Below are 19911 nucleotides of genomic sequence, written 5' to 3'. Positions count from 1 at the left end.
TGCAGGGGGCATTGGAGGAGATCAATATTTAGCATAGATAGGAGAGGAACTTCCTGATGATTTTCACCACTCTCCTCCAGTGTCCTCAGTGGCTCCACAGGACACTTCCTGCTTTTGGAGCACACTCCCCCCTGCTTGCTTATAGAACAGTTGTTGAACAACAGAATGATGACTGTAGACAACAGCTAGCTAGTTAGTCAACTCTCCTCCCTCCTCTGTCTGTACACAGTTGTTTCTCTACTGAATTTTTAAAAAAATCTTATTTGAATATTTTAAACAACGTGGTACTTTGGTCACTGTTTATTGAAACTCTGCCAATAACAGCCATGGTCACCTGCCTCCCTGGATCGTTCAGGAGCAGGTTGTCCCTGGGAAGATGTTAGGTGGGACTTCCAGGGATGAGGCTTTCCTCTGGGAAATAAAAAAAAAGTTCTTTTCTTGACCTCCCCTTTCATTGACTTCCAGCTGCTTAAACAGATGGGTTTTATATATAAAGTATCAAAATGGCAGGAGAAGGCAATTTCATTTTTAAAATATTGATTCTGATGCTTTGTCAATGAATTGAATTGTGTGTATCTGTTAGTGAAAACCGTTTCCTCCTCCTCTCTCCTTCCAGGTCTAGAGGCTTCTATTGTAGACCTTTGGCTGACTTCCTCAAGCTGACCGTCAAAGGAAGCAGGCAATATTAAATGCATCCAGTTTGCACTTAACGGTTATGCTTCCGGAAGGAAAGTTCAGAAGCAGGAAATCCTGTAATTTAGCCATCATTTTGATTAGATCTCTCCCCACCCCACAATCTAGTCAAATTATTCCAGGTAGATTTGCTGTGCTCTTCAGTTCCAAACCTCAGGATGCTAGAGCTGCCTGGGCTTTAAGACAAATGAAATGTTCAGGTTGTTTAATGCTAGTTCTTGATGTGCCAGCATTTGTGGAACTGTTCCCACTGCTCCCTAACTAAAAAGAAATTACCCTTGCTGTTGGGATTTTGAACCATTGACATTTCAGACTAGAGAAAAAGGAAGAAACTTCTCTAACAGAATGATTTGATTTGATGGTTTCTGCATGTGAGTGGTTTCCTGCTTGCAAACGCGGGATGGTAAATCTCGCATTTGCAGCCCTCCAGCATTTTCCCTCTTCCACTTCATGGCTTTTTGCCTCCGGATGAGGCTGCAAGAGAAAACAAGCCGAACGTATCCCTCCACTCCCTGGCTTGTCAATCACAGCAAGCCACCAATCACAGCACAGCAGTTATCTCGTAGACCAGTGGTCCCCAACCTTTATTAGGCTGGGGACCGGCAGGGCATCGGGCCGCGCCCGCGGGGACCGCACCCGCGCGGGCCACGCCCACAATTCGGCCCGGAAGCCACGCCCGCGGATCGGGCCGCGCCCGCGAGCCACGCCCTCGGATCGGGCCGCGCCCGCGGGCCGAGCCTGCGGATCGGGCCGCGCGGGCGCGGCCTGCACGGGCGCAGCCCGGCCCTGATTCCTTCTCCCCGCCCTCCCGCAGTAAGTAGCTTCCCGGGCCGCAAGCTTGCGGCCTGGGAAGTTTTTTACTGCGGGGGGGGGCGGGGAGAGGGAGCTGCGGCCCGGCGCCATGGCCTTCGCGGCCCGGCACCGGGCCGCGGCCCGCAGGTTGGGGACCACTGTCGTAGACTAAAACTTTCTCCCCAATGAGCACTGAGTTTTTTTAAGGCACTTCAGCGTTGCTATGCGGTAATGCCAGAACATAGATGCTTTTTAAAATCAACACTGCTGTGTTGCTATGGAGAAACAGAGAACAATGCAGCATCCCCCCTCCCCTTTTTGGGATTCGTATTTTTTTTTACTTTATTTCTGTCTGAGTGGATTTCTGAGATGCTGAACATGGTTCCTGGAGCCCAAAAAGACATTTTGTGTTAATGGTTGGCTTAAAACAAGGTACTCAGACTCCTGTATGATCGGGAGAAGGCTGCCCAATCACCTGCCCCCCTTTCCCAGCTCATTCCTCCAGAAAACAGAAAAGGGGCTGTGTTTTGCCTGCTTGATCCTAGAAAGACCATGGATGCTTTAAGGAAAATTGTATTTTAGCAATGTAAGTTTGCGGTCGCCCTGAAACCTGAACCGCACCATTAAAAAAAAATTACTTGGAGCAGGAAATAGAGACAGGAAGGTGGGTGCAAGGGTGGGACAAAGCTGACAAGACTATTGTGCGTTTCCCCCTCCATATGGACTTATCCCTGGTTGCTCACCAATGGGACGTGTGGTTTAGGGATGAAAATCCAGTTTGGGCGATTCCTGAAATCACGAGTTAAAAATGGCAAAACTCAACCCAGCTACCGGACAGCTTCGGGATGCAGGCGACGTCATGTGGAGGGAGCTCTAAAACCCACCAACATTTGAAGGCTGTCCAGGGACAGATTTCGCATGTGGAAATGGTCTTTCTTGTTAAACATTAATGGGAAAATTGAACTTCTTTGGTTTGCCTAAAGGCTCCATGTAGTTATGATATCCTCTGAAGTTATTTTGAACTTTTAAAAGCCACAACTCATTTCAAACTTTGTAAGTAAGACAAAGGTTGCACCTGAAGATGTACCCACTTATCTGTCTATGGCCCCACCCATCTATGGCTCCACCTATTCTACCTGGCCATTTATCTATCGATGAATCCCCAGACCAGCCTGACCTATCTTAACACAGCCCGCTGCGCCATGGGCGCCGCGGACTAAATAAAGCCATAAGGGCTTAGTGGGAGGAGTTAGGGCGGGCTCTGTCTGGGATGACGATTGGCCCCTTCCTCTGGACAGACCATCGGCTGGGCGAAGCGCCTCTCGCCGCGTCAAGCCGCTGGCCAAGGCAGCCCCCGCCAGCCGCGCTGCGCACGACTGCCGGGGGCTTCCTTACCTAGCGCCCGCTGTATTTTTCATACAGCAGGCTTGATTACTAGTTTGGAATAAGTTCAATACATGCTGTGGAGAAACTGTTGCTGTTAAATTTTAATCTTTTTGTTACCTACTTTGAAACTAATTTTAAACTTAAATTGTATTTGTTTTAAACATTTTATATTTCGCTTTGCACGCTGCCTTGAGCTGACTTGCTAGGAGGGCTCTTTAGAAATCTAATAAATAAATAAATCAGTAAATTCTCCAGGAATTGCAACTTATTTACAGATGACAGAGATCAGTTTCCCTGGAGTAAATGGCTGCTTCAGAGGGTGAACACTATGGCATTATCCTGCTTTGGTCCCTTTCCCCCCAAAATTCCACCCCCACCACTCCACCCCCAAATCGGCAGGAAGTCCTCAAGTAGAGAGTTTGAACAATGAACTTAAAATAGAAATACAATTTCCTATCAATTCTTTAGCAGATCTTAGGGGAAGATGTTAGCTAGTCAGTGATATTAGAAACCAACTGCCCCACTCAAAATTGCATCAAGCATGGATGTGTTTTTGAATGGCCAGTTAATTGCATGAAATATGTATTTAGAACAATGGAACTGATTAAAAGGGCTCCATTTCCACTAGTTATAATATCTGTGTATCCAGATCCTCATGAGTCATCCAAAACCCACTTCAAGTTTTCTCTTGCACTCAAGAGATAAAACCTTTGCATAGCAAACATTCTTTGCAAGACAACTGAAACAGCAATCCTAAGAATGGTGTCCTGGGAGTAAGCCCCACTAAAACAGGTCTGCAGGGCCTGCAAAAGGGAGCTCTTCCGCCAGGCATTTGGTTGAGGTTGACTGTAACTACCGTAAACAGCATTTGCTGGACCCCCGAACCTCCCTCCCTTGTACCCATACGATGGTTCTGACCAACTATAGGCCTGTTAAACTGTTAACCTTGTTAGAATGTTATTTCTATGTTTATTGTTTTTGTTGTTGTTGTTGTTACCTTCATTTGTTATAATCACTGAGTTTGATGTATTGTTCTTGTTTGCATTCTATGTGAACTGCCCTGAGCCTTAGGGGAAGGCAGTAAATAACTGGATTGATTGATTGATTGATTGATTGATTGATTGATTGACTGACTGAATGAGTGAGTGAGTGAGTGAGTGAGTGAGTGAATGAATGAATGAATGAGACTTATTTCCAAGTAGACCTCATTCAGCTTGCTCCCAAAGTCACACCTGCACCCCTCTCCCATATCATTTAAAACTGGAAAAGGTAAGAGATTCCTTTTTAAAGCCCCCACCCCACCTTACCCCATGACAGGAAAAGACAGGTAAAATGTTTGGATTGGCTTTTCTTTAAAAAAAACAGGACACAAATCCATGATTCAGGAATGGGGGAAGGAACAAACAATTGTGTTGGATTAGGATCTTGAGGCAAAGGAAGAGGAAAGGAGCTTAGCCACTCCGTTACAGTGAAGCAAAGCCCACACGGAGACAAGCAGCTGTCTCCACACAACAGCTCCCCCCCCCATCCCTGCCATTTCTTACTGTTTGCCAACACCACAAGGTGATTTCCAGCCTGGATTGATATGCCAATCACCATTCAACTGACTGTTTCAGTTTTTCAGATTTTGCATTTTGACTGCACAACCATCATAAAAATGTGTGATTCCTGCAGAAGAAAGAACCCAGAGAAATCATGATAAGAGAAGACGAATGACATAAAAAACAAACCCTGATATTTCGCCAGGTGTTGTGAGTTCTGTTATTCTATGTCTTCTTAATGCATTTGTCATCTCTTGTCCCTGAATTCTCAGTGGAACAGTATGTTAAACATATACGTGACAACATTTTGCAGGTGAAAACGGGGACTCCTCTGTAATATTCCTATTAAGAACATAAGGAGAATCGTGCTGGATCAGAACAGTGGTCCGTCTAACGTCCTGGCTCAGAGGCCAGCCAGTGCCTCTGGAGAGCCAACAACAGGGCATAGAGGCTAAGACCTTCCCTAATGTTGCCTGATGTTCCCTCTTATTCTCACAAGGACCTCCAGTGGAGCCCGTCATTTCCCAGTGCTGGGAGTTCAGAAGCAACAACAAAACTTCAGCTGAAGAGGACAGTTCATCCACTTACGGATTTGCCTGTGCTAAAAATACATGGCAGTGGTAAGTAGCTCAATGGCAGCATAAGTGTGGAGGCCATGTACAATTTTATGGGTGCCTAAAAATTCAGTAGATTCAAGTCTGACCAAAAGCCACAAGATTGAAAAACCTGTAGGGGAACACTTCAACCTTCCAGGACATTCTATAAGGGACCTGAAAGTAGCTGTTTTATTACAAAGAAACTTCCAAGAACAGGCTAGAAAGGGAAATTGCAGAAATGCAAGTTATTACCACACTCAATACTTTGACATACCCTGGACTCAACAAGGACAAAGGTTTTTTTTTATCTCACTATACATACTATGCAACCTTATGTAACAGGTATCCACATTCCTCACAATTTATTTTAATTGGGATTATGTGACTGTTAGTAATATATAATGTAATTTTGCATTCTACTTTCTGGTCCCAGGACAAGATAGCTGCCAGCTTAGCTTCTGCTTGTAAGAAAGTTTCACACTAGTATGGAGACAGATGGAGCCGGCAGTAAATAGTAGGGTGTGAGCCATGGATCACTGGCTTTGACATTGTCTTTGTGAACTAGAAATGGGTTCGAGGGGTTTGAGTGGCTTGTTTGGCAGCGAATTATCATGTGACTGTGTGTGGATGCTGTGACACAGTTTACTAATGTAACAGGATTAACTTTTGCTTATATATTCCTACTGTTATGATGGTCAGTTCTTAGTCTGACAAAGAGTGCTTGCAGAAAGCAGCGTGTAAGAACCAACTTTTCTTCTTCTTCTTCTTCTTCTTCTTCTTCTTCTTCTTCTTCTTCTTCTTCTTTTTGGGCTTCAACCCAGAAACAGCTCTGCCTTACAGGTCCTTCAGAACTGGTGAATACCCCACAGGGCCCTGATCTCATTTGGTAGAGCATTCCACCAGGTTGAGGCCAGCTCTGAAAAAACCCTGGTGCTGGTTGAGGCCAGTTTTACTTCTTTGAGGTCGGGGACCCTGAGAGGATTCTGATTGCTCAGCCTCAATGCTGGGGGCGGGGCATAGTGGAAGAGATAGTCCTGCAGGTACGAATGTCCCAAATGATGTGAATGTGATGTGAATGTCATGGTAAACATGTCCCATGGGTAACATACTGAGATGGCAAATCTTCACGCACCCTGGCAGAAAAAAACAGTGGGGAACAGGTTGAGTTTTTCAGTTCCATGTGCAGCCTATAAGAGGTTAATATATGAGAAAAGACAAAAATGGATAATATCTGAAGACTTTAGACTGAAGTGGCATTTCTAGGCTTCCTGAAACAAGATGACTCTGGGAACTCACAAAACCATTCATGGTTATTGCCAAGGATAATTGAGATTGGTGTACTGTTCATGGCTCAAATATGATACCCGCATAATTCTCTCTCTCAATCCAGCATGAAATGTTTATTTAGTGTATGTATACAATCCAATATACTGTAAGATTCCTTCTCCCTGATGTCATCCCTGGTACCTACTTTCTTGTTGGCTTGGACTGGCAGGCTAAAGGAAACTGGTTCATTGTTTTTTTCTATTTGTATGTTTGTTTTAAAAATCACATTATTGGCATTCGATACAAGTGCGTAAGAAAGTGGCTAGAAATGATAAAAATTAAGCCATGACACTGAATAGCAGCGATATGACATATTACTTTTCATATCTGTCCTTCTTAGCCATTTTAAAATATTACTCATATATATTGCACATGACAGTAATATTTGAAATCTAGCTAACATGGCACATTTTAATATATATATATATATATATATATATAAATAAAGAGATGAAAGCTTAATAGAAGACATCCATGAATGTGCAATTCGCATAATGCATGCAATTTCTAGGGGGGAGGAGAGACTTGGCCCTAAAGACATGGTTAATATCAGTTCACATTTTTAAAGACATCTTTTAAAAGCCTTCTCCCAGGAAAATGACCTTAAGACTGCAGCCTTGGATCTTCATATGGTCCATATATGATAAACCTTGCCTTCAGTTCACGGCTATTAAAACTCTGCTATGTATGTGTGCCTTTAGAAACAGACAAAAAAAAAATGGGCAGGATCCAGCCCAAATGCCTTTAACTCCAGTTATTTACACAGACTATAAACTACAACATTCTAACTAAGGACAGGATAGGGATCACTTTCATGAAAGGAAAGGAAATTCTGAAAGTAGAAAGGAAGTTTGGCAAGGCGAAGTCTGCCGCGGGTAACCCTTTGTTAAAATGCATGACATAACTTTTTGTCAGCAGGCAGGTTTCTGTCGGAGCTGATAAAAGGGCACGCAGTGCAGTGTTGTTCTGTGAAGTTAAATGAAGTGAGAAGTGATGGATTATGCCATTCTGATGACACATCAAAAAAAAAAACCATACACACACATCCTTTATCTGGGTTACTAATGCCAAAAATATGGTCCATGCAACAGGAAGGGTTGGGGGGGAAGAAAGGAAATACAGTGAAGGTACAGTATATTTAAAATCTATAAGCTTCATGGCCCATGGATATCGCACTAGGCATTGTACTGTAGAGATGATTTGCAATTTAAGAAATGTTATGAAACCGAATCTGACAATAGCTGTATAGCCTTATTTTAAAATTCCACGTTTGTCTTTGAATTCATTATATATAGTGGAGGCAGTGACTCAAAGGCTGTGTTTTTGTTTGTTTGGGGTGTTTTGTTTAAAGTCTAGTGCCCTTCTGTAGCATTGGTCCCCTTAGTAGCTGCTGAATGGAGATATTTACCTCAGAACTGTGATTTGGCTATAAAGCTGAGTTTTAAGGGCCTCCTTGATTTTCCTTGTTCCCTTCACCCACCATGCTCTGTCCTGGCCCCCACCTAGTGGAATGAGCTCCCGGAGGAGATCAGGGCCCTGACAGAGCTAAAACAGTTCCGCAGGGCCTGCAAAAAGGAGCTCCTCCACCAGGCATTTGGTGAGACCAGGCATAACCAACAACGTCTGAAGGGCCCCTGCTCCCTCCCTCCCAGAACTCCATCAGTGCGCTCTGGACCTGTTTGCACTATTGCACTGTTGCATTGTTTGCACTGTTACAATGATCAGTTATCAGTATTAATGTTCCAGTTATTTATATGTTATAGATTGTTTCATGTATTGTTTATAAGTTTTATGTAAACCGCCCTGAGCTTTTCTTTTCCTTCCCTAGAACTGGAGAAACAGCGGGTTGAATCACAGGCCTGCAGCTCAATCCATCATGCTCTCTGCTGTGCTACTTGGATGGCTTGTAATGATGGTAAAATCAAGCACAGGTGTCACAGGTGTTGGTGAGTGCTGCTCAGGGGTCCCTAAAGAAAATGTACATGACAGTAACATTTGAGCTCTGCTGAATGATGCAAAAGAGGTCGTGCCCACAAAAGTACACATTCCAGTGTGTGTGGGGGGGTCTCCTCAAAGTAAGCAATAGCGATCAAAGAACACAATCCTTAGAGTAAGCCCCACTAGATTTGCTAGTGGAAGTGGAAATCCTGTGCTCCCAAGGCCCTGCTCCTCAGATGCTGATAAACTGGCTGGCAGGGGGACTAACCAAGACAAAGAGGAAGGTCCAGGTCATGTTTCCAGCATCACACAAGAAGTGATGTCCTCACTCCAGTGGCATCCAGGCAACACAGATATTTGAGCAAAAACTCTATGGTAAAAGTGATTTCTACCATAGAGTTTTTGCCCAGATACCAGACTGGGTGTGATGGTGTCACTTCCTGTGCAGTGCTGGCAACATGGCCTAGGCTTTCCTGTTTCTCCTGGTATGTCTCCCCCATCCCATGCCAGTTGTCAAGAGAGTACTGATAACCCTAAGCCCCTCTGAATAATTTAGGACTTAGTCCTGAGTACATATGCTTAGGATTGTTCCTAAAGCATAGGCCCAGGGGCTTTACGCACCGGGATCTTTGTAGCAAATTGGTCACTGAATGAAAAATCGCCATTTAAAATAGTGGAATTCGTCGTTATGCATACCTGCCTTTGTAGTGGAATCCAGTTGCGTTTTGTAGTGTTTCCCACAGGCTTCCAGTCTCGGCAAAAATCGCTAGAAAGGAAGCGCTATTGCCGAGCTCGTCCCGCCCCTGGCCGTCAAGCAGCCAATGGGCAGCCGTTAGCATGCTCCCAAACAGCCCCTTTCCCTTTAAGAAAGGTTTTTTTAAAAAAAAAAAACAGACCCATTACAACGAATCTGTGTTAATTCGTTGCAACGGAGTGACCCATCCAGCTGCCTGGTGTGTTTGAGCTGTCGTTTGATCGTTGCCACGCTCCCTCCGAGTGAAAAAAAAAATCCCCCCCCCCTCATGGGCCCGATTTTCAGCTGAATGAATGTGTAAAAAATAAAGGGAAAATACATCAGCAAACGGGCTTTTCTGTTCTTTGTGCTTAGTGACTGAAGGGGAGGGACTGAAGCCGGGGAAGCCTCTAAACAGAAAGAGGCTCGCTGGTGTGTTTATCCCCGCTCGCTCGGAGAAAAAAAAATGGCGATGGCTTCGCCGGAAGATCAGAGGAGAGAGCCAGGGGGAGGGACTTTGTAGAAACCGCAACAATGTTAACGCACAGGTCTTTTTCGCTAGTGTTGCAGATTGGTTGCAGGAGTGTATCGCTTTCCGGAGGGTGAATCCACTTTTGGGGATTTCCCTGAAAGCGCTACAAGGAAGCGCTTTTTGCGGATCGGTTTCAGGTGTGTGGCAGATTGTCGACGACGTTGTGCATAACAGCAAATCAGTAGCGTTTTCAATTGGCAACCATTGTGCTATTTTGAAGGCGTGCAAAAAGCCCCCCACTATCTCCTCACTGAGTATGGAAGGGCTAAGACCTCTGGCTTCTTGCACCTAACGTTGCTTTGGCAATGACAGCAGTATAAATTAATATAAGTCTCCAACCTAGGGAGAGTAGATATCAGGCACACTTGAGAAAATAATCCCCTCCCCAGCCTCCTTAATATGGTCTATCAGTGGTGTTCAAGGCACCAGGGGGAAAGAAGAAGGTCAGCAGCAAGAAAGCTCTCGTCCTGAGATTCCCACCTTCCTACTGCTACCACTGCTATCGTATCAGCAACCGGGGATAGGCATGAACCATGAAAATGCAGTTTGGTTCGATTTGTGGTTCATTGCATGCCCAGTTCATGAACCAAGAATCATCACACACTTCTAGGGGTTAAACAAACTGGTTTGGTTCATAAGGTTCATGATATGGTAGCATGTCCCCACAAACACACATGCTAGAGACACCAACTTTGCAGAGACTCTGTGGCTGACACTCCTCTATCTGCCCACCAAGTTTGGTAAGGATAAGATTTACAAGTTTCAAGTTACAACTCTCCAAAGAAGTTGTTCATCTTCCATTGCTTCCAAATGGAGGAAAACAACAATCACGGAACAAGAAGAAAAGGCAATTGAAGCCAAGCAGAACAGAATCTCTTCAGTGGAAACTGACAGGGCATTTTTGAAAGCCCAGCAGAACTAGTGCCACAGTGGCAGTACAAACATGACAGGACTAAGATCAAGCCAGAGCATCCCTGCAGTAGAAGCTAAACGGGATGTTTTTGCAAGCCCAGTAGAATCAGTGCAATGTACTAATGCTCAGCAGAACTAGTACCATTATAGAAATGCCACCTCAATTGACTGATATGAAATACACAATCATGATCCAAGCAAGGGGGGGTGGAAAGCCCAGCACAACCAGTTACAATGTGCAGAATGTCCAGCAGAATCTAGTGCCATTGGAATTGCAAACGTAAAAGGATTCATCTCAAAATACAGAGTCACAACAAATCCAACATGGGTGGGGGGTAGGATTTTGCAAGCTCTGTGCAAGAAAATGGGAATTGATCACAAAGAAACACCAGCAAATGGGGAAGGAAACTTTTCTGAAACTGATAAGACTAGTTTGAAACTAACCCCCTGATTCTTTGAAGTTTTGTAAACATTTAGATTGAGCAGAGACCGTTTTCCTGGAAATGTATCTGTTCACAAACTGGCACAAACCTCCATAAACAATTTGAAAGTCCATGGACAGTTCATGCTAGTTAATCACACTAACAAAAGCAGAAAGAAAGGGGAGGGGGCCACACAGAAACGTAAGGGAAGGGGAGCACACCCAACGGGAACAAAATCTTTGCTAGAAATCTGAAGCCTGTTTATTGATCATTGCTAGTTAAGAATGTCTGGCGCAGAGCACCTGGTGTACGGATAAGGGAAACAAGTGTTTTGCAATGGATAGCGTGAAGTCTTAAAAGAGGAGGCGCCCAGAAGGTACATAACTAACAGCAACTTTATTTTGGCTGCATAAACACATCAGGCGGAAACCCTGAAATGAACAGACTGCAATCAAAAGCCCAACTGAAGCGGAACCGGAAATTGAAACGGTTTTTGTTGAAAGGCTAGATTCCTTCTAAAGCAAATCAAGAACGCTAATAAACTACACACAGGCCCATTACATGTGGATGAGTTGCCTGAACGGTATTAGGAAACCATTTTCCTACAGCATTACAGTGCTTCTACTCACCTCCTGCACTCCCCACATCTTTCCTACCATCTCTCTCGGACTTGCTGTGCCACAGTGTCTCAGAAAAGATCACAGCAAAGCCAGAGTAACATTCATGTGGACAGGAAGGCCTGGATCTTCTCAGCCCCACACACACTGGTGTCATTTTCCATTCACCAGGGAGGCTGTTTTTTTTTTTTTTCTTAAAGAGGCAATTGACAGTGTTATGGTGTCAGTTCCTCTGAACCCACAGAGTTCATTGTAAGTCTGTAGCTCTTTCTTGAAGAGATAGAAGGGGAAAGACAAACCTCCTCCATGAAAATGGCTGGAAATATACTAGAAAACGAAAAGTGGGAATTCAGGTAACCCGAACCCTATTAGAATATCCTAACAATGTGTCATCTGCTGATTTAACAAGCACACGTGAAGCCTTTTCCAGGGTGGTAGGCAATGTTCTTCATGAGGGACTGACTGGGTAGGGAAATATGCCACGTGGAAGCCATATTGTCACCGTAGTGTGTTGGAAACAGCCTCAGAAATAGTGCAGCAACAGCACAACCCTAACTGCATGTGGAAAGCACCATAGAGTCAAAATCACCATTTTGAAGAAGAACAACAAAAAGAAGAAGAGTTGGTTCTTATATGTCACTTTTCCCTACCCAAAGGAGTCTCAAAGCGGCTTACAATTTTGCCTTCCGTTTCCTTTCCCCACAACAGACACCCTGTGAGGGAGGTCAGGATGAAATAGCCCTTTCTGCTCAGTCATAACAGCTATATCAGTGCCATGGTGAGCCCAAGGTTACTCAACTGGTTGCATGTGGAGGAGGAGCAGGGAATCAAACCCAGCTCGCCAGATCAGAAGAAGAGTTGGTTCTTATATGCCACTTTTCTCTGCCCAAAGCAGTCTCAAAGGTAGGTGAGGATGAGAGAGCCCTGACAGGACTGCTCTGCAAGAACAGAACTATCAGGACTGTGACTAGCTCAAGGTCACCCAGCTGTCTGCATGTGGAAGAGTGGGGAATCAAACCCAACTCACCAGATTAAAAGCTCCTTACTACTACACCAAGCTGGCTATTGTGTACTTAAAAACAGAGATGGTGTCAAACATGAAATCAAGGCAGCAAGCACTCTATTCCCTAAAAGAGAGAGAGAGAATATGACAAAAAAGGGATTTATAAACCATAAGTCTCTCTCTCCCCACCTGTGTGTGTGTGTGTGCATTTGTGTGTGTGTGTGTGTGTGGGTGAGAGAGAGAGAGAGAATTTTGTCATGATAAAGGCTGGTAGTAAAGTTAAGAATTTGAATGGCAGTGATCTATTCCTGGTGCTTTAAGAGTTGGCAAGGTGAAGCATAGACCGACCAGCCTGGACTTCCACTTTGCCAGGGCTGGACACACATTCTATGAAGATTCTACATATGTTTAGCGAGGTATTGAAAGCATGCCACTTTTATGGCAGAAGGCAGCTGTCATGACCTGCAAATGGCCCTACCCAAATCAGACCCAACAATAATTTGTTATGTTCCCATTCATGTTCGGAAAGAATTATCTCTAGCTGGAACGCCTAAATTTAACCCATATGTTGGTTGGTGACGATTTCACTGGCTTACCTAGCATGTCTACAATCATGTTGCTAGAACCAAATGATCTTGAAAGAACTACTCTAGGCCGCCAAGGTTCTCTGATCCCGGTCTTCTGGTTCGTATGATAGAGGAAACCACCAAAACTATAGTTTCTTTTCCATCGTCCTTAAAGTTTCGCTGTTTCCATTGTTAAATTAGCAGTTTACTTTCCTTCTAGAACAACGAAGGTAATAATTGCCATATTTCCCTGTGCAGTGTGAAGAAGAAGAAAAAAACCCTATACAGCCTGCATAGATTATTTCTAATACCTTGCACATAAGGAAATCCTTTAACAATAGAACAAAGTCCAAACTAAACAGACAAGAATTGTTTTGAAGGATGGCTCATTTCCTCCTGCAGCCTTTTTGCTGTTGATTATTTAAGCACTCATTTCACTGTATAAATGGAAACTGAATCATGGCTTGCCAGGATGGAAAGTTATTGAGAATCAGAGTCCATCCGAGTTACTGACAGGGGCATTTCCTCCCTGGACAGGAAGCCTACATTCAAATGGTCCTTTCGGGAGCTCAGAGTGATAAAAAGCCTGTTTCACTCCTCCACTGGAAAAGTATCCACATGATGTTTTCAAATTTCACTTGGCAAAAAAAAAAAAAAAAAAAGGGAGGGAGGGAGGGAGGGAGGGAGGGAGGGGGGTCCTCAGGATGTCCCACTCCAAACATGGATATTGAAGCAGGAAAAAGGAAAGGTGTAGTTACATTCTCTGCTTGTCTAGACAGCATGAACCTTGCTTTAAACACTAGCGCTATCTGGATCCTGCCGATCCATTGTGAGTTGTATATTTTATACTATGAGCTACTATAGCTACAGATTTATTTGCATTTGTTTGTTTTAATGGAATAGTCCAAAGGAAGCCAAATAAGGAGGAACATCTCAACCACGAGGACTTTCATGTTTTTCTGCAAACTTGAGCTAGTTTTCAGGTCTGTAACAAGATTTGCCTTGAAGGTTCAATGTGTCACTCTCTGGATCCAAGTGTCTACCAATTCGGTCATGATGAGAATTAGAAATATCTAGAAATGTTGGCCTCCCTGTCTATAATCTACCAAATGAATTAAGATCTAGCGCCCCCCCCCCATGAGTTTTAATCTGTAGAAAGAGAGACATTTTAATTGATTTTTAAATTCCAACTTCAAATATTTTTTAATCTCAATCTTTAATTTAGGTGATGTTTTAATTTATCTGTGTTTTAATACTAGATTAAACTGATGTGATCTGCACTGAGCCATCAGGGAAGGGCTGAAGACAAGAATAAAAACAAAACAGCTATATTGGCAAATGGGAACCTGCAAGGACTTTCAGAATGCATTACATTCTCCCCAGTATTTCCTCTCCACATTCATTGATAGCCCCTGGCCTTAACCCCTTCTCTTTTTCTGCATCCTGCTCTTCCTACCCATCAGGAAATCTATTTTTATCTCCTCATTGTCAGTTTTCCAACCCTATCCTACCCCTAATCCTACTCAGGAAAACCATCTGCCAGAAGGCTGGCCAGCCCAAGTGCCAGAAGCTATAAGTTCCACACCATACTGGTTTTTATAGGCTGGATGCTGTTTAACTGTAGCAGGTGGCCAGGCCTAGGCTGGATTTGCACGGTGCTTTTATTCCAATCCCAGGTCGATTTAGTCCCTGCCGCCTCCACTGAATGCGATTTCCATTTTGATTTTGGCTGATTTAAATTTTCCCTCTGCAACAAGCAGGACTGATCCGGAGTGACCCTCCCTTTTCCCCGCAATATTCTAGGGTGGATATAACCCTCAGTATTTGAAAAATCAGCATGAGAAAGCATGCAGAGCTCTCTGCTTGTCCAGACTAACTTGCTGCTGAGCCTCAGTTGTAAAAAAAAAAAAAGGCCAAGGCCTCATTTCAAAGGCTTCCTTGTTCCCAGGCTACAAACACCCCTTAAAGGAGAAGCTCTAACTTCTCTCAGAAGAAGCTTTAGAAGTCCTAACTTCTCTCGGCAGAGATTTGCCTCCCCCCGCTCTGTTGTCTCAAATCCTCTCCCCCCCCTTTCAAGAAAAGAAAGAGGCTCCTGCTGCGCTTGGCTCCCCCCTCCCCTCCCGAGCTTCCCTAACCATGTGATGAACACTTATCTGCTTCAATGGGAATGAGGAGAATAGAGGAAGACCCGAGTTCAAATCAATCTGGATTCAGCAGGATCCACAACGGAATAAACAAAGTAAGTGCAGATTCAGCCCTTGTTGAGTCATGAAAGTCAGATGGTATCAATTCCTCAGAGGATGTATGTAGGCTTAGGATTTCCAACGTACAGGTATGACCTGGAAATCTCCCAGAATTGCATCTGAATTTTAGACGTAGAAATTCTGTCATCCTTTGGAGGGTAGTATTAAAACCACAGCTGTGGAGTACCCTTTGCAGAGGCAGAGTAGCCTGAGAAGGAGCTTCAAGAGTACTGTAGATTCAGAAGATCTACAACATAAATCGTCTGGGAATCAGCCAATCAAAGGATCATTTTATGTGTAGGCTTATATCCTTGTGTAAAACGTCATGCCTACGACTGGCAACTCAGATTGGATTGTTAGGTAAAGGTAAAGGTATCCCCTGTGCAAGAACCGAGTCATGTATGACCCTTGGGGTGACGCCCTCTAGCGTTTTCATGGCAGACTCAATACAGGGTGGTTTGCCAGTGCCTTCCCCAGTCATGACCGTTTACCCCCCAGCAAGCTGGGTACTCATTTTACCGACCTCGGAAGGATGGAAGGCTGAGTCAACCTTGAGCCGGCTGCTGGGATTGAACTCCCAGCCTTATGGGCAAAGTTTTCAGACGGCTGCCTTACCACTCTGCACCACAAGAGGCTCTATCTCTCTTGGATTGTTAGCATTGCTAATATCTTGCTGCTGAGGCCTCTCCTCACTCTTCCCTAAATCCTGCCATCCTCAAACATATTTCCAGGAATTTCCCAACTTGGAGCTGGTAACCCTAGTCAAGCGTGGTCCTGATGAATCCTCCCTCAGAGGTCCCTGACCACTCCCCCTGCCTTTCCCTCAAATAAACCGAGGCTGGAATGCTGTGGTTGCCTAGCAACAGCCGTTGAAGGAATCTATTGCTTAAAGCTACAGACACTACTTTTATCATTGTCAGCTTTAAAAAAAACAACAATGCAGGGGTAGGGTTAGGTTTCACATTTTTCGGCAAACCTGGGGCCCTTTTCAGGTTTGTAGAAAGACTGTCTTGCCCATTCACAGCTTCAAACACCGGATTTAAGTATCCAAAAAACGGCCAATTTCACTATTAGAATATAAAATATTCTGCCTTGCTCCTGTTATTCACCAGATCCCTCTTTCTAGAGTTGCTACTCTTTTGTTGTTGTTGTTGTTGAGGCACTGCTCTTCTATTTTTGAAAAGCCGCTAGACATGCAGTAATTTAACAACTGAAGCTTTTTCAACCACCGCCATCTGCATTTCATCTCTATATTTTTGCATATTGGGAAAGATCTATGCAGCGGGGTGGGGTGGGGTGCTGACACTGGTGACTACTCTGAACATAACCACATTTTCCTTGTCTTGTGATAAGAGAACCTTGTGGGTGTCTGAGCTGCAGAGTCTAAACTCAGAGGCTAAATTGGCTGAAGTAAGACTGTATAATTGGCTTGACGCAATGGTTTAGCCATCAGTGGCAGCAACATGGATAGTGCGTAGCTATATTGGGAATCCGGCTGATGACTTCCTTTCCCTACATCAGGCAAGATTTCATTAGTGCATAAATCGTCTGGGAATCAGCCAATCAAAGGATCCTTTTATGCGTAGGCTCATATCCTTGTGTAAAACGCCATGCAAGATGAAAGCCTACGACTGGCAGCTCCGATTGGATTGTTAGCATTGCTAATATCCTCCAGTTCCGCATCTTCCTAGTGCAGGCCCAGGCGCGGCGTGTGACACCAGATACTTGCTAGAACATGTGCAGAAGTACTTTATCTCTCCTGTTTTTTAGAGGTTTGTTGTCAAGGATAAAAGGGATTAGTTTCACATATCAAAACCATGTGGGGCTAAAAACAAAGTTTTGGGTTTTAAAAAAACCCACCCTCCTTTGTTCGACACCTTGAAGAAAGCGACGTAAAGAAGCATTTCGACCGAGATCCGTTTTGCACGACGCTTTAATATTCTTGACTCCAGGTCTGCAGGCACCTAACTGGAATGCTAATGATTCATTTTCTTCCCCTCTGCACAACGGTGGGGGGAAAAAATTTGCCGGAGCAAACTCGAGAAAGGCAATCGACAGGAGAACAGCAACAATGCTGTGCTTTTAGTGGGAAGAAGGCAACTATAAAATGTTTCCTGCAGCCAGTATTTTCAAGCATCAGCTGATCCTTTACTAGTTCCTACTTGACACCAATTAATCTCTCTTCTTCAGCCTGCGGCCTTCCTCAGTTCTCTCTCGATTTCTGTTTAAAGCAGAGGGCAAAGAAAGCCAGTGGGATTTTCAGCTGCACTTTTAAAAAACTCTTCTTTTGGGGGCCTTGATAAAATTGCGTTTTTCCTCCTCTGAGGTTTTTAATTGGCCAGCCCCCTGTTTCTCTGGCATCATTCCAGTCCTCTTTGCTTGCCTTCAGATGAGAAATCAAAGATGGTTTGTACCAGGGGTAGTCAAACTGCGGCCCTCCAGATGTCCATGGACTACGATTCCCAGGAGTCCCAGCGTTCGCTGGCAGGGGCTCCTGGGAATTGTAGTCCATGGACATCTGGAGCGCCGCAGTTTGACTACCCCTGGTTTGTACTCTGAAAAGGAGGGGGAAGGCTAGCCTGTTACTTGGGCTGGCAAGCAGCTCTTCCATCAGGATGTAAATATTTCGCCTGAGCCGAGCTGATGCTGCCCCACCATCCATCAGTTGCCATTTTGGGTAGTAGGAAACCTCACTACAAATCATTATATTATCCTAAGATAGTCAGAATCTGGAGATGGCTTCAAAAAGAAATGTTCAGTCATTCTATTACAACAATGTTTGATCATTCGATTACAACTATCATTCTATTACTATTGACATTTTCCTCTCAAAACAAACCTTTTCCAGTTATTACTTATTCTGGCATACTAGAAGAGCATGCTATATATGATTCTCTTGACACACACCTTTTTGTGTGACTAGGGCAACAAGCGTATTTCCCAGCTTCCATAGTTTCAACATCCTGTGTTTCCCATTGTGCGAGCCAAAGAAGGAAAACGGCCATATTGGTCTCCTCACACAAAATGTCAAATGAACTCATCAAGGGAATCACAAGTAGCACACTTGCCTGATAGTGTAGATATGCCAAAATCATATTGACCATCATACTGAGAAAAAAATGCCAATGTTGGTAGTATTTTAGAAGCCACGCCATATGATAATCTGTTCATTAAATTTGCCCCTCTGTTGGAGTTAGGAGGAAAGATATTTTGGTTCTGTCAGGAAACCATAGGAAGCATCTGGAAGAGAGATTTCTGAGGGGAAAGAGAGATTTCTGAGGGGAAAGAGAGATTTCTGAGGGGAAAGAGAGATTTCTGAAGAGAAAGGGATCAGAAGCCAGCTGTGGAATACCCTGTGCGGAGGACAGAGTAGCCTGAGAAGGAGCTTCAAGAGTATTGTAGATTCAGGAGATCTACAAGAACACCAAAAAGAACCAAGAGCGGAACTAGAATAGCCAGCCAGCCACACTGCCTCAAAGACACTTGCAGAAGACTACAGTGAGGTCATAAAAGACTCTTATTACCTCTCTGGTTCCAATTTTAAATTGCCTTGCCTGAGCTTTATGGATGTGCATCTTACTTTAATTAACTATCCCTTCTTCTTTAGTAAACCCTAACTGCATTTTAAATTCTACCTGTGAGGGGTTAGAGCAGGGTTTCCTGAATAGGTGGGGCTTAATTCATTTTTTATATATATAGTTTAAACTTGTTAAATATTTATTGGGTGATATGACCATATACGCTCATGTTGACATGCCCCCCTCTCAAAATGGCCTATGATGGGCCTGGAAGAGGTAGGAGGAGGGAAGGTCTCTAGGTGGGTGTGTACATAGCTATGAGTCCCACGATTGCACCACTTCTGGGGTTTCTTGAAGGCTGAAGAATGTTTCAGGGGTTTCTCAATGGTAGTTGAGAAAGGCTGGATTAGAGGGTCTATGGCATAGATATGAAATTCTATTTTCCTTTATTTTCCCTACTGCTGACTCCCTCCTTGGTTAAGTCCATTGGAAGCTAATGGGTTCAGGGTCCTGCTACTTTGTGTTTCTTCACACCCCCATCCATTAACTCAGGTCCCATGTTGTCTTCCATCAACTGAGGTTAATAGAAAGACTGGATTTACATGTTTTTATCCTACCCTTCCTCCCAGGAGCTTTGGGTGGTATACAGTTCCCTCTTCCTCATTTTATCATCATTTCAGTTCTATATAAAGTCATGAATGAGCAACTGGCTTAAAATTTACTCAGACTCACACTGAAGGCCTCATGTTGGGCTGCAGGCTGGAATTTGAGTTGGGGCACGTTGCTCCACCTCTTCCTGGTCCCGCATGGGGGGAACATTTGGCCTGGTGCACCACGCCTCTCCCAGATTTGTGCTCCCACATGGGAGCCAAGGTAATGAAGTTCCCAGTGTGGAAACAGTCTCAGAGTTTCATGTCCAAGTGGACAATGGATCCCAGGTCTCTTTTCAGCCCGCATTCGCAAGACTACTATCCCACACTGGCTCTCAGTCACTTTATTAAGATCATCCACATAAGCTCTGTGTAAAGTCATTTTTGAGAGAAGCATGAAGCAAGACAGCAGGCTTTTCATGAGATTTCGGAAATCCCTTATC

At 44.2% G+C, this 19911-nt stretch overlaps 1 long non-coding RNA gene across 4 annotated transcripts in view; it reads right to left on the bottom strand.

The window, feature by feature from the left end:
• LOC143824105 (uncharacterized) overlaps positions 1-19911 on the bottom strand; it is a 102996-nt gene that overhangs the window by 9542 nt on the left and 73543 nt on the right. The window contains exon 5 of one of the 4 annotated variants that reach the window (XR_013226701.1): positions 4416-4539. The exons of the other annotated variants lie outside the window; for them this stretch is intronic. This is a non-coding gene — a long non-coding RNA (uncharacterized LOC143824105). The remainder of the gene's footprint in view (positions 1-4415; positions 4540-19911) is intronic. 4 annotated transcript variants of the gene reach the window in all.

The sequence above is a fragment of the Paroedura picta genome, chromosome 1 (assembly GCF_049243985.1).
Source record: "Paroedura picta isolate Pp20150507F chromosome 1, Ppicta_v3.0, whole genome shotgun sequence".
NCBI lineage: Eukaryota > Metazoa > Chordata > Lepidosauria > Squamata > Gekkonidae > Paroedura > Paroedura picta.
This window is presented reverse-complemented; position numbering and strand designations above follow the sequence as displayed.